The 12,968-nt window shown below is 47.8% G+C and overlaps 1 protein-coding gene across 6 annotated transcripts in view; it reads right to left on the reverse strand.

Annotated features, from left to right (window-relative positions):
- Nucleotides 1-12,968, reverse strand: part of LOC137527679 (protein SET-like) — a 71,491-nt gene that overhangs the window by 38,604 nt on the left and 19,919 nt on the right. The gene's annotated exons all lie outside the window — the stretch shown is intronic.

Raw genomic sequence — 12,968 nt, forward strand, 5'->3', positions numbered from 1 at the left:
GGGTTCTCTCCTATTTGTGTCTTGTAAGTTGCTCTACATTTATATCACTATAATCACTACAACTTAATATATGGGTCTTGATTCACAAAGCAGTGCTAAGAGTTAGCACACTTGTGAAAAGCCCTGTATCACGCCAAAAATCGTTCTGTGCGGTGTGCCGAAAAGAACGCTCGGAGCAACGTTAACGTCGCACCCTTCGTGTGAAAAGTGACCCCCGGGGCCCTGGAAACGTTGCACCCGGTGCGGCGATAACGTCGCATCGATGCGACATTATCGACGTTATCGCCGCACCCTATGCGCCGTTATGGTCGCACCGGGTGCAACGTTTCCAGGGCACCAGGGTTCACTTATCGCGAAGGATGCGCCGTTAACGTCGCACCGCGCAATCTTTTTGGCGCACCACAAACCGCGCGATCTCTGGATGTGCTAACTGGCTAGCACCCTAGTTAGCACGCCTAAACTTTTTAGATGTGCTAACTAGGTTAGCGCTAGTTAGTGAACCAAGCCCATGGTCTACCATTTCTGTGTCATGTATTAATGTCTGTATTTTTATGTATACCAAGGTCCGTATTTCTATGTATACTAATGGCTGTATTTTTATATACTCATGTTTATTTTCTACACTGTACAGGACCACACAAAATGATGGCCCTATACAAATTAATAATAATAACATGCATAAGCCACAGATATGGCTAGGTTACATTGAAGGAATGGTGTATAAGTAAACAACAGATCTGGCTAGGTTATGCAGAGGCAATAACATACGTTAGTTATGACTGGGTAATGGGCATAGAAAAGCATTACCGAGTTATGCAACGGCATTGCTGTTCTGGCTCCAGGCTTACTAGTCTATGCATCACATACAGTACTACCGTAATACTGCACTGTTCGGTCTCTAAATCCAGAACCATGTGAGAGATGCAGGAATTTTGCAGTCATGTGACAGTTTTTAATCTGGAAGTGTAAAGCTGCACTCTAGGCAAAATAAATCCAGCTGCAGAATATATCCATGGCTCGCAAACAAAGTAGATATGCGTCAGCAGAGCAGGCTATCAGCTGTACAGAGCTGTGAATATCTGGCTACAAGGTCATACTGAGAAGAGGATGACGGACATGGCCATGCAAATGAGGGCTAAAAATCCTCTCCCTTTTGGTTTATCAGAGCCAGCCAGGTGGCGGGCATACAGAATAAATATTAAAGCACATCTGAAGTAAGAGGGATGTGAAGGTTGACATTTATTTCCTTTTAAACAATGCAGATTGCATGGCAGTGCTGCTTAACCTCTGGCTCTAACAGTTTTATTATTATTATTATTATTATTTAGTATTTATATAGCGCCGACATATTACGCAGCGCTGTACAGTGTCTATATATATCTCGTCACTAACTGTCCCTCAAAGGAGCTCACAATCTAATCCCTACCATTCCCATATGTCTATATTATGTAGTGTAAGTACTGTAGTCTAGGGCCAATTTTTTTAGGGGGAGCCAATTAACTTATCCGTATGTTTTTGGAATGTGGGAGGAAACCGGGGTGCCCGGAGGAAACCCACGCAGACACGGAGAGAACATACAAACTCTTTGCAGATAGTGCCCTGGCTGGGATTCGAACCTGGGGACCCAGCGCTGCAAGTCGAGAGCGCTAACCACTACGCCACCGTGCTGCCACTTTTAGCTATAGACCGAGACAAGCAACATGCATGCAGATCAGAGGTTAGTGACAAAGATCTGACAAGATTAGCTGCATGATTGTTTCAGGTGAGTGATCCAGATACTACTAATGCATGAAAGATCAGCAGGACGGCAGGCAACTGGCATTGTTTAACCCCCTTGGTGGTATGATTCTTTCCGGTGCTGCAGTTTTCCCTCCGTCCTCCGGGTGGCATGTAACCCTATAGTGAAACTGTCCTCATGAGAATAGACTGCGATCTCACCAGGAGGAAGAAGAGCCTCGGAGGATAGGAAGAAGAATGGTGGCGGCCGACGTTGGGATCCCCCGGGAGATGAGTTCAGCTCGGGGTTACCGCTCCTGGCATGTTTTTTCCACCCAGAGCTGGACACACAAAGGAGGTTAAAAGGATGCAAATATAGCAGACTCAATATCCCTCTCACTTCAGGTGTCCTTCAAAGTGAACCAAGCACCATTTTTAGCACCTGTGGCATCTCAATGGCACATTAAAAATGCATGTCAATAATGTGGCTCATTGTTAAAAAAAAAAAGCTCTTATAAGAGGAACATTTCTCCTTGGATGACGTTATATAAGTCAGACAATATTTTGTACATGCCTGTCGACTGAATATTACTGATCAGGGCCGGCCTTTGCTATGAGCGACCTGAGCAGTCGCTCAAGGCGCCATGCTCTCAAGGGCGCATGTGCCCTGTCGCCCCTTGCCGCCCCGCTGTCTCTCCCTGCGTTCTCTCAGTCTGTAGTTAGAGCAGGACTACAAGAACATGGTCGCCGATGTCCACAAATGCGGACAATCGGTGGCCGTTTTCTTGTAGCCCTGCTCTAACTACAGATGGAGTGGAGGCGGGGAGAGAAGAGTGACATCGGTGCTGGAGCTGGATGTCAGGTGAGTCAGTCTCTGCCCTGCCCGATGCCGCAGAAGGGGGGGGGGGGGGTTGCCTAGGGGCATACTACCTACACTGGGGGCATACTATCCTACACTGGGTGCATACAATCCTTTAGATTGTAAGCTCGCAAGGGCAGGGCTCTCTCCCCCTTTTGTGTCTTGGACATCATTATACATTTTATTCATCATGTTATTTTTAGCACTGTCATTACCACTTCTGTATTTTGTATTCTGTATGCTGTATCATTTTTTGTATTTTGTCACTAATTATGTATCTTGTATATTAGTGTACACCATTGTCTGTATTATGAACCCCATGTTTGTTTCTTACTTTGTACAGCGCCACGGAATATGTTGGCGCATTATAAATCAATAATAATAATACTGGAGGCATACTACCTACACTGGGTGCATACTGGGGCAAACTACCTACACTGGGTGCATACTGGGGCAAACTACCTACACTGGGGGCATACTACCTACACTGGGGGCATACTGGGACATACTACCAGGGCTGTGGAGTCGGTCCAAAAATCCACCGACTCAGACTCCTCAGTTTAGGATTCCACTGACTCCGACTCTTCGACTCCGACTCCTCTAATTTGCATATTACAATTTTGTTGATTAAAAGTATGTAACGTGAAATTCGTCTCTTAACTGCCAACGCTTAGGAATTTTACAAGACAACTGAAGTGAGAAGAATATGTAGACTACTATATTTATTCCCTTTAGACTAAAACTAGTCCTTGGTAAGAGTACTTGTAAAAGGTACAAACCGGAACAAAGTACATCTATCAGGCCCTAGGCAATGTGACTGTGGGTGCATGTAAGAATGATGTGCAGGTACTCTGCAGGAGAATGAGGAGATTCTTCCTCTATTACACATTCTTCATGTACAATCTGAACCAGGTTTATGGGTGATAGACAACACCTCTGTGTTCAATGTGCACAACATTCTCAGTGGATTCCCTGAAGCTCTGTGGGGAGTGCATATGTAGAGTATAGTACTACTGTGTAACAAAGTACACCGGAGACACATGAAATTAAAGTATTGTACATACCTGGTACTTCCTCCAGCCCCCTTCAGGCTAATCAGTCCCTCGCTGTCCTCCTCCGCCACCTGGATCTTCTGCTATGAGTCCAGGTACTTGAGCCAGTCTGGCGTAGTGCGCATGCACACACTCCGCCGCCGGGAGCGTACTACACCTGCGCAGCACTATTACGCAGGTGCAGAACGCTCCTGGCTGTAGGAGCGGCACGTGGCTGGACTGTGCTGACTGGCTGAATTACCAGGACTCATAGCAGAAGATCCAGGTGGTGGAGGTGGACAGCGAGGGACTGATTGGCCTGAAGGGGGCTGGAGGAAGCCCCAGGTATGTTTAAAACTTTACTTTTCATCCGTCTCAGGTACCCTTTAATTCGTAGTCACCAAACCAAATTTTAACATATCAAATTATTTTATTTCATGAGCAAAGAGTGTGCATACATTTGCATAAACCAGCATCAATGCAGAATTATTTCCATCTCATTGACCATCTCTATTAGTGACACGGCTACACATCAGGCTTTATACTTACAGCATAGATGTTATTTAGTATATATAAGAGATTCCTGTGTACACATCATATATACAGTCACAATCAGATGTGTATATCTGACTTTAAAAATACGGGGACTGCTTTATTGAAGCAGCACAAGTAACTAATTTTGATTGGTTTATTTCATTTTTCTGGACTGGGCACAGCTATTACTGTATATATACATTATTTTTAATGACTATTATGTGAGAAATAGAACATTTTATCATATTTTCTATTTTAATTACAGTTACAAATTCATTAGGAGTCGGTGCATTTTTCCCCGACTCCGACTCCAGGCACCCAAAATTGCTCCGACTCCACAGCCCTGCATACTACCTACACTGGGGGCATACTACCTACACTGGGGGCAGCAATGCTACTACACTGGGGGCATACTACCTACACTGGGGGCAGCTATGCTACTACACTGGGGGCATACTACCTACACTGGGGGCAACTATACTAGCTACCTTTACTGTGGCAACTATACTACCTATGCTTGGCTACCTACACTGAGGGCACTTACACATGAGATCCTATACTGAGGGCACCTATACCTGGCTACCTACCTACCTATACTGAGTCTGAGGGCATTTTTTGGGGAGGGACGCACCACAGCTATAACGAGCGTTGCAAATTGTTGGTGCTATATTTGGGCCTGTGTGTGTGCTTTCGTATGTGTGTACGTGCGCAAAGAGGATGGGGGGCACCAAATTCTGGTTTCGCTCAGGATGCAGTGAAACCTAAGGCCGGCCCTGTTACTGATAACCTGTACAGTCGTCTTTGAAAATGACTACAAATTGTTTGAAAGGAAAACAAACTTTTTTTTTTTTACATTTAAAAGTTTAGCAGAGGCTTTACCCTACTTCCAAGGCCAGCCCGACCGAAGAAATTTCAGGCAGATAAGGACTGGTGTAATTATCTGTATTTTGTACACTGGTGTAGATCACTGTCTGTATTATTTCGTACCCCATGTGTGTTTCTTACTTTGCACAGCGCTACAGAATATGTTGGCGCTTTATAAATCTATAATAATAATTAATTTATTGTACACATTAGCAAGGAGCAAACAATAGCTTTCATCAGCATGATGGGTGGGGAGATAGACTCCACCGCTTTTGTGAAAAAAAATCTGGAAATAATCATACCGCCGGGGAGGTTAAAACACTGTTCGTCAAAGAGTGTAGATAAGTAAAAGATGCTATGGGGGGGGGGGGGGGGGGGGGGGGGGCGACGACATGGCGGCACCTATAGAAACTAGAAACCAGGAAAAACAGTGTCACTTGGTTCTCTTTAAAGAGAATCTGTATCCATGCAAACTTAACAAAATAAACATACCAGCCTGTCTGCAGCGCTCTCCTCTGCCACCCCTCTGCGTCATTTTCGCCGCTCCCCGCCGCTGTTTTGAGCAGTAAATCACACTTTTATTGCTTGTTTTGTAAACAAGCAATATGGCCGCCAAAACCGGAAGTTCGTCGGGCAGAGCGTGTGCCCGCTTCCAGGGAGTGTGCATGAGAGCCGTGCACGAGAGGAGCGCAAGTCTAAGCATGCGCTGTAGGTCCTCTCGTGCTGGCTCAATCTCAGCTGCCGATCAGCCTATCAGGGTCTCAGAGCCGGCTGCAATACACAGAGGCAGACCATTGATTCACTCTGCACAGCAGCATAAGTATTGCAGCCGGAGACTCTGATAGGCAAGTGTATTATTTATATTATTAGTAATGTGTAATTAGTAATCAGCTCTCTTCCTGGTCTGCAGCCTCACAGCCAGATAGAGCAGAGACTTCCTAATGAAACTCACGGGAGCGAGCATAGAGGGGCGTGGAGGGGGCGTGGAGGGAAGGCCTGCCTAACAGCTAAACAACAATGAAGAGTCAAGGCCCATACACACGTCGGATTTGCGCGAACGACGGGTCGTTTGAACGTTCCGTCGTTCGCACGTTTCCGCATGAAATCCGGCGTGTGTACAGACTATCGTTCGGGAGATAAGACTGGTTACCAGCGATCCGCCCGGCGGATCGTTGGTAACCAGTCTTATCTCCCGAACGATAGTCTGTACACACGCCGGATTTCATGCGGAAACGTGCGAACGACGGAACGTTCAAACGACCCGTCGTTCGCGCAAATCCGACGTGTGTATGGGCCTTTAGCCCCTTCCAGAGACGGCACGACAAGTACGACTGAAGAGAGATAAGATGATTGATTACACTGACTCTGCAGCTACAAAGGGCTGCAGTAAGCCAGATCACATTAGATTTGCTTTAGGAACCTGTAGGACAGAAGAAATACAGCCGAAAAATTTGTTACAGAGTCTCTTTAAAGACCGGAAGCCTTCACTCTGCTCTTTTGCACGATTACATCCCATTCCCTCCTTCCAGTACAATCCTGACCAGAAATGCTCACGTCTCTTGAAAAGGGAGCCTATAACAATCATCTGAGACATGCAGGAGTAACTGGGGAGAAAACAAGTGGATGACAAGTCTTCAGCTGCTAGAACACCACCACTGGCACATCTATGCTTTCTTTACTTGTATGAATAATTTCTGCATACATTTCTTTTGTATCATGCAGTCTCTCTTTAACACATTTAAACCAATTCTTTTTTTTAATTTTATTGAGCAGGTTCACTTCACACTAAGCTTACAGCCAAGTTTTAATTTGCATGCAGGCTACTAATAAGACTGGATGGCTTCTGCTCCCAAAGTACATCTCATGCTAGGAACTGCCACAGGGAAGTAAGTAACAATCTATGATCTAAGAGAAATGCCAGTGCTGTGAGGAACTGTTGGGTAAAAACATCATGAACAAGGCCACAGTGCTTCCAGTAAAGTGGTGCTAGCTATGTTGACATTTTCAAAAGCATTTTATAGACAGCTATAGTTAGAATTCCAGGAAAAGCATTTGAATAAAACATAACGAGTACAGTAAACAGTCAGAAGCAGGCTTTTGTTATTCCAGCAAGAGATCAGCATCCCCAGAGATGTAATACAATTCCTTAACACCAAAGGTCACGCACCTCTGTAACGAACCTCTCCCTTCATTTTACTACTGAAAAATATTTATTCATTCCAGTATTTATAGACTTACTAGGACAGTTCTGTTTGGCGAGATCTGTCATGTAATCAGGACATTTGAAATGGAAAAACACTGGCATGGTGTGATGACTTATTACTGTGCACTGCTTACAGTGGAAGTAATGAGGCTCAGTTCACACTAGAAGCCCATAGAAGCTTATAGTGGAAACTAATCCGACTGCAAAGGACCATCGGAGTGCGTACTGCACTCTGACCTGTTGTGTAATTAGTTCTACACTTCTAATTACCGTAGTTCTACTTGCTGCTTGTGTTCTCAATTCTGAAAAGTAGACCTATTTGTTCATTGCTTACTTAGCATGTACAGGGCCACAGAAATGGATATGACATGGAGGGTCAATGTTTACAATAAAAATGTGAATCAACTTCTTTTCTAGTGTCCATTCCATCTTTATTATTCCTCATGCTGTAGACGTGGCTGTCTATCACTGCAGCTCTGTCGCAACTTACGCAACTCCGAAACACTTTCAGTCTACCAGGAGAAAAGCTTGATATAAATGTTATATGTCTTGAATAAGCCCCCCTCCACAGCTTGTTACCCAGTGTGTCAGTTCCTTCATTTATGTGCACTTTATGAGACCAGCCATTTTATGGTTCCTCAAGTTATAACTTATTTTTGAATGTGTCGATCAAGCAGTCAGTTCATCTGGTAGGATTTTTCAACTAATGCCCAGGCTTTAATCACAACACTGACTAGAAAGAGAGCATCTTGAGCATATCGAAAAATTTTGCAATTTTTGGCACAGTGGAGTAGCTAGGGGGAGACAGCTGTACATTTGGCACAGAGGAGTAGCAAGGGAGAGACAGCTGGACATTTGGCACAGAGGAGTAGCTAGGGAGAGACAGCTGGGCATTTGGCACAGGGCAGTAGCTAAGGAGAGACAGCTGTACATTTGGCACAGTGGAGTAGCTAGGGGGAGACAGCTGGACATTTGGCACAGTGGAGTAGCTAGGGGGAGACAGCTGGACATTTGGCACAGTGAAGTAGCTAGGGGGAGACAGCTGGACATTTGGCACAGATGAGTAGCTAGGGAGAGACAGCTGTACATTTGGCACAGTGGAGTAGCTAGGAAGAGTCAGCTGGACATTTAGCACAGGGGAGTAGCTAGGGGGAGACAGCTGGACATTTAGCACAGTGAAGTAGGTAGGGGGAGACAGCTGGACATTTGGCACAGATGAGTAGCTAGGGAGAGACAGCTGTACATTTGGCACAGTGGAGTAGCTAGGAAGAGTCAGCTGGACATTTAGCACAGGGGAGTAGCTAGGTAGAGGCAGCTGGACATTTGGCACAGGGGAATAGCTAGGTGGAGACAGCTGGACATTTGGCACAGTGGAGTAGCTAGGGAGAGACAGCTGGACATTTGGCATAGTGGTGCAGCTAGGGAGAGACAGCTGGTCATTTGGCACAGTGGAGTAGCTAGGGGGAGACAGCTGGACATTTGGCACAGTGGAGTAGCTAGGGAGAGACCGCTGGACATTTGGCACAGTGGAGTAGCTAGGGGGAGACTGCTGGGCATTTGGCACAGATGAGTAGCTAGGGGGAGACTGCTGGGCATTTGGCACAGATGAGTAGCTAGGGAGAGACAGCTGGGCATTTGGCCCAGATGAGTAGGTAGTTAGAGACAGCTGGACATTTGGCACAGGGCAGTAGCTAAGGATATAGCTGGACATTTGGCACAGTGGAGTAGCTAGGTAGAGGCAGTTGGACATTTGGCACAGGGGAATAGCTAGGGGGAGACAGCTGTACATTTGGCACAGTGGAGTAGCTAGGGGAGAAAGCTGGGCATTTGGCACAGGGGAGTAGTTAGGGAGAGACAGCTGGACATTTGGCACAGGGCAGTAGCTAGGGAGATATAGCTGGACATTTGGCACAGATGAGCAGCTAGGGAGAGACAGCTGGACATTTGGCATAGTGGTGTAGCTAGGGAGAGACAGCTGGGCATTTGGCACAGTGGAGTAGCTAGGGAGAGACAGCTGGGCATTTGGCCCAGATGAGTAGCTAGGGAGAGACAGCTGGGCATTTGGCCCAGATGAGTAGCTAGGGAGAGACAGCTGGGCATTTGGCCCAGATGAGTAGCTAGGGAGAGACAGCTGGGCATTTGGCCCAGATGAGTAGCTAGGGAGAGACAGCTGGTCATTTGGCCCAGATGAGTAGCTAGGGAGAGACAGCTGGGCATTTGTCACAGTGGAGTAGCTAGGGAGAGACAGCTGGGCATTTGGCACAGTGGAGTAGCTAGGGGGAGACAGCTGGGCATTTGGCACAGGGTAGTAGCTAGGGAGAGACAGCTGGGCATTTGGCCCAGATGAATAGCTAGGGAGAGACAGCTGGGCATTTGGCACAGTGGAGTAGCTAGGGGGAGACAGCTGGAAATTTGGCACAGTGGAGTAGCTAGGGGGAGACTGCTGGACATTTGGCATAGTGGAGTAGCTAGGGAGAGACAGCTGGGCATTTGGCACAGATGAGTAGCTAGGGAGAGACAGCTGGGCATTTGGCACAGATGAGTAGCTAGGGAGAGACAGCTGGGCATTTGGCCCAGATGAGTAGCTAGGGAGAGACAGCTGGGCATTTGGCACAGTGGAGTAGCTAGGGGGAGACAGCTGGAAATTTGGCACAGTGGGGTAGCTAGGGAGAGACAGCTGGGCATTTGGCACAGGGGAGTAGCTAGGGAGAGACCACTGGACATTTGGCACAGTGGAGTAGCTAGGGGGAGACTGCTGGACATTTGGCAGAGTGGAGTAGCTAAGGGGAGACAGCTGGACATTTGGCACAGTGGAGTAGCTAGGGAGAGACAGCTGGACATTTAGCAAAGTGGAGTAGCTAGGGAGAGACAGCTGGACATTTGGCACAGGGGAGTAGCTAGGGAGGGACAGCTGGTCGTTTAGCACAGTGGAAGCTCTAGTGAGGAGTGACTGGATATCTGGTAAAAAAGGAGAATTGAGGATTGGTGAATGTGTTATAATTTAAGTAGGCCTCAGTTATTTGGACTGAGTTTAGGTAAAAGGCTTGTCCGCAGAGTATACCTTTAAAATAAATAGAGTTTCTTGTGATGTAGGCTGAAGCATCTCAGTGTCTGCTTGAAGCAGATGAATAACAAGCAGATACTGAGAACATGTTCTTGAAGGAAGGCCACAGGCCTACACTGCCCCAGACAAATGGACTACGAGAACAATCAACATAGGCCATATTTACAAAATACCACATTCCTGTAAGTACCGTATATACTCGCATATAAGCCGACCCGCATATAAGCCGACCCCCGAACTTTGCCCTGAAAAACCAGGGAAAAATGATTGACCCCCATATAAGCCGGGGGTAGGAAATGCTGGATTGGTGCAGCCCCCCAGTGTGTCCCAGTATAGCTAGTATAGTGCCCAGTATAGGTAGGTAGTGTCCAGTATAGCTAGTATAGTGCCCAGTATAACCAGTATAGTGCCCAGTATAGTGCCCAGTATGGGTAGGTAGTGCCTCAGTTTAGCTAGTATAGTGCCCAGTTTAGCTAGTATAGTGCCCCAGTATGGCTAGTAAAGTGCCCAGTTTAGCCAGTATAGTGCCCAGTATAGCGCCCAGTATGGGTAGGTAGTGCCTCAGTATAGCTAGTATAGTGCCCAGTTTAGCTAGTATAGTGCCCAGTTTAGCCAGTATAGTGCCCAGTTTAGCCAGTATAGTGCCCAGTTTAGCCAGTATAGTGCCCAGTTTAGCTGGTATAGTGCCCAGTTTAGCTGGTATAGTGCCCAGTTTAGCTGGTATAGTGCCCAGTTTAGCTGGTATAGTGCCCAGTTTAGCTGGTATAGTGCCCAGTTTAGCCAGTATAGTGCCCAGTTTAGTGCCCAGTTTAGCTGGTATAGTGCCCAGTTTAGCTGGTATAGTGCCCAGTTTAGCTGGTATAGTGCCCAGTTTAGCTAGTATAGTGCCCAGTTTAGCTAGTATAGTGCCCCAGTATGGCTAGTAAAGTGCCCAGTTTAGCCAGAATAGTGCCTAGTTTAGCCAGTATAGTGCCCAGTTTAGCCAGTATAGTGCCCAGCATAGGTAGGTAGTGCTTCCTAATCCGCGTTCCCCTTCTGTCAGAGTCTATCACAGCAGCGCGCCCGGCGCTGCTGCGACGATGCAGAGTGCAGGAAAGAGCGCGGCTCCCTATAGCGGCGATCTGTATCGCCGTTACCAGGGGAACCGCTCTTTCCTGCCCCCTGCATCGTCACAGCAGCAGCGCCGGGCGCGCTGCTGTGATAGACTCTGAAACAGAAGGGGAACGCGGATTAGGAAGCGGCCGCTGCCTAAGCAGGTAATAGCAGCGGCGGCCGCGGGGGGAGCGGGGCGCGGACCACCCACCACTAGACCACCAGGGAAGACTCGCATACAAGCCGACCCCCAACTTTTGACCCCCTTTTTGGGGGTCAAAAATTCGGCTTGTATGCGAGTATATACGGTAAGTGAAAAGTGGTCATTAAATATTAATCGAGTAGGTGTGTATTATGACACCACGAGGGGTCGAAGCCAATAGCCGGGTCTGCGAGATGGCTAAGATGAGGTCACATTTAACTCTTTCCTAGTCGGTATTAAAGAGCCGGGTGGGCTGACGGAGCTCACTCTGATTCCTACTTTCATGCTCTTCTATCTGCTGACTAGAACACCTAATAATTTCCTTCTTTATGTAATCTGATATAATGTATGCTGTACATAGTTAGTCTAGATCAGCCATGTCCAAAGTCCGGCCCGCGGGCCATTCGCGGCCCCACGGGCGGTTAGATGTGGCCCTTTGGACAGCCATCACTGTTCTAGGTGATGCGGCCCGCCCGCCGCATCGACCAGTAAGTCCGCCGCTATTTTCGCCGCAATTGTGGCCGCACATCATGGCTGCGGACCGTCATGGGCCGCATCCATCAGCAGGTTGTGTGGGGTGTGGCGATGTGATGGCGCGGGTCAAACCCCCTTCACACTCAGCACGGCTGAGTGGAGGGGCGGGCACAGACAAGTGTGGGCGTGACGGCGGCGAGGGTATACACACCCCCTTCTCAAACAGCACAGCGGGCACAGGCGAGGGGAAGACGCAGGCAGAGGCGTGTGATGTCATATGCCGGCGCCTGCGACACAGTGGGCCTACTGCGCATGCGCCTGCTCAGCGAGCGCCATACGCGTGAGTTGTGCGCTTGTCATTCCGCGCGGAGGGCTGCTTCCTGGCACAACTACACCAGCGAGTCAAAGGAAAGGAGGTCAGTTAGATGTGACCCCTGCATGCTTGAGTTGCGTGCAGGGCTGCTTCCTGGCACAACTACACCAGCGAGTCAAAGGAAAGGAGGTCAGTTAGATGTGACCCCTGCATGCTTGAGTTGCGTGCAGGGCTGCTTCCTGGCACAACTACACCAGCGAGTCAAAGGAAAGGAGGTCAGTTAGATGTGACCCCTGCATGCTTGAGTTGCGCGCAGGGCTGCTTCCTGGCACAACTACACCAGCGAGTCAAAGGAAAGGAGGTCAGTTAGATGTGACCCCTGCGTGCTTGAGTTGCGCGCAGGGCTGCTTCCTGGCACTACACCAGCACTGAGAGCGAGGCCATGAACTTCAACAAGAATCGTGTGAGGACAAGACTAAGTGACTCTCATCTGCGTGACATTTTGCGCATCAAAATCACTTCCTTTGTACCGGACCAAGACTTTGCTGCAGCACAGATCTCAGTTTCACCCTTCCCATTAGTGCAGGTAAGTTGTTTTTTTTTTTAATTTATTTCA

Source organism: Hyperolius riggenbachi, chromosome 8 (genome assembly GCF_040937935.1).
Source record: "Hyperolius riggenbachi isolate aHypRig1 chromosome 8, aHypRig1.pri, whole genome shotgun sequence".
Taxonomy (NCBI): domain Eukaryota; kingdom Metazoa; phylum Chordata; class Amphibia; order Anura; family Hyperoliidae; genus Hyperolius; species Hyperolius riggenbachi.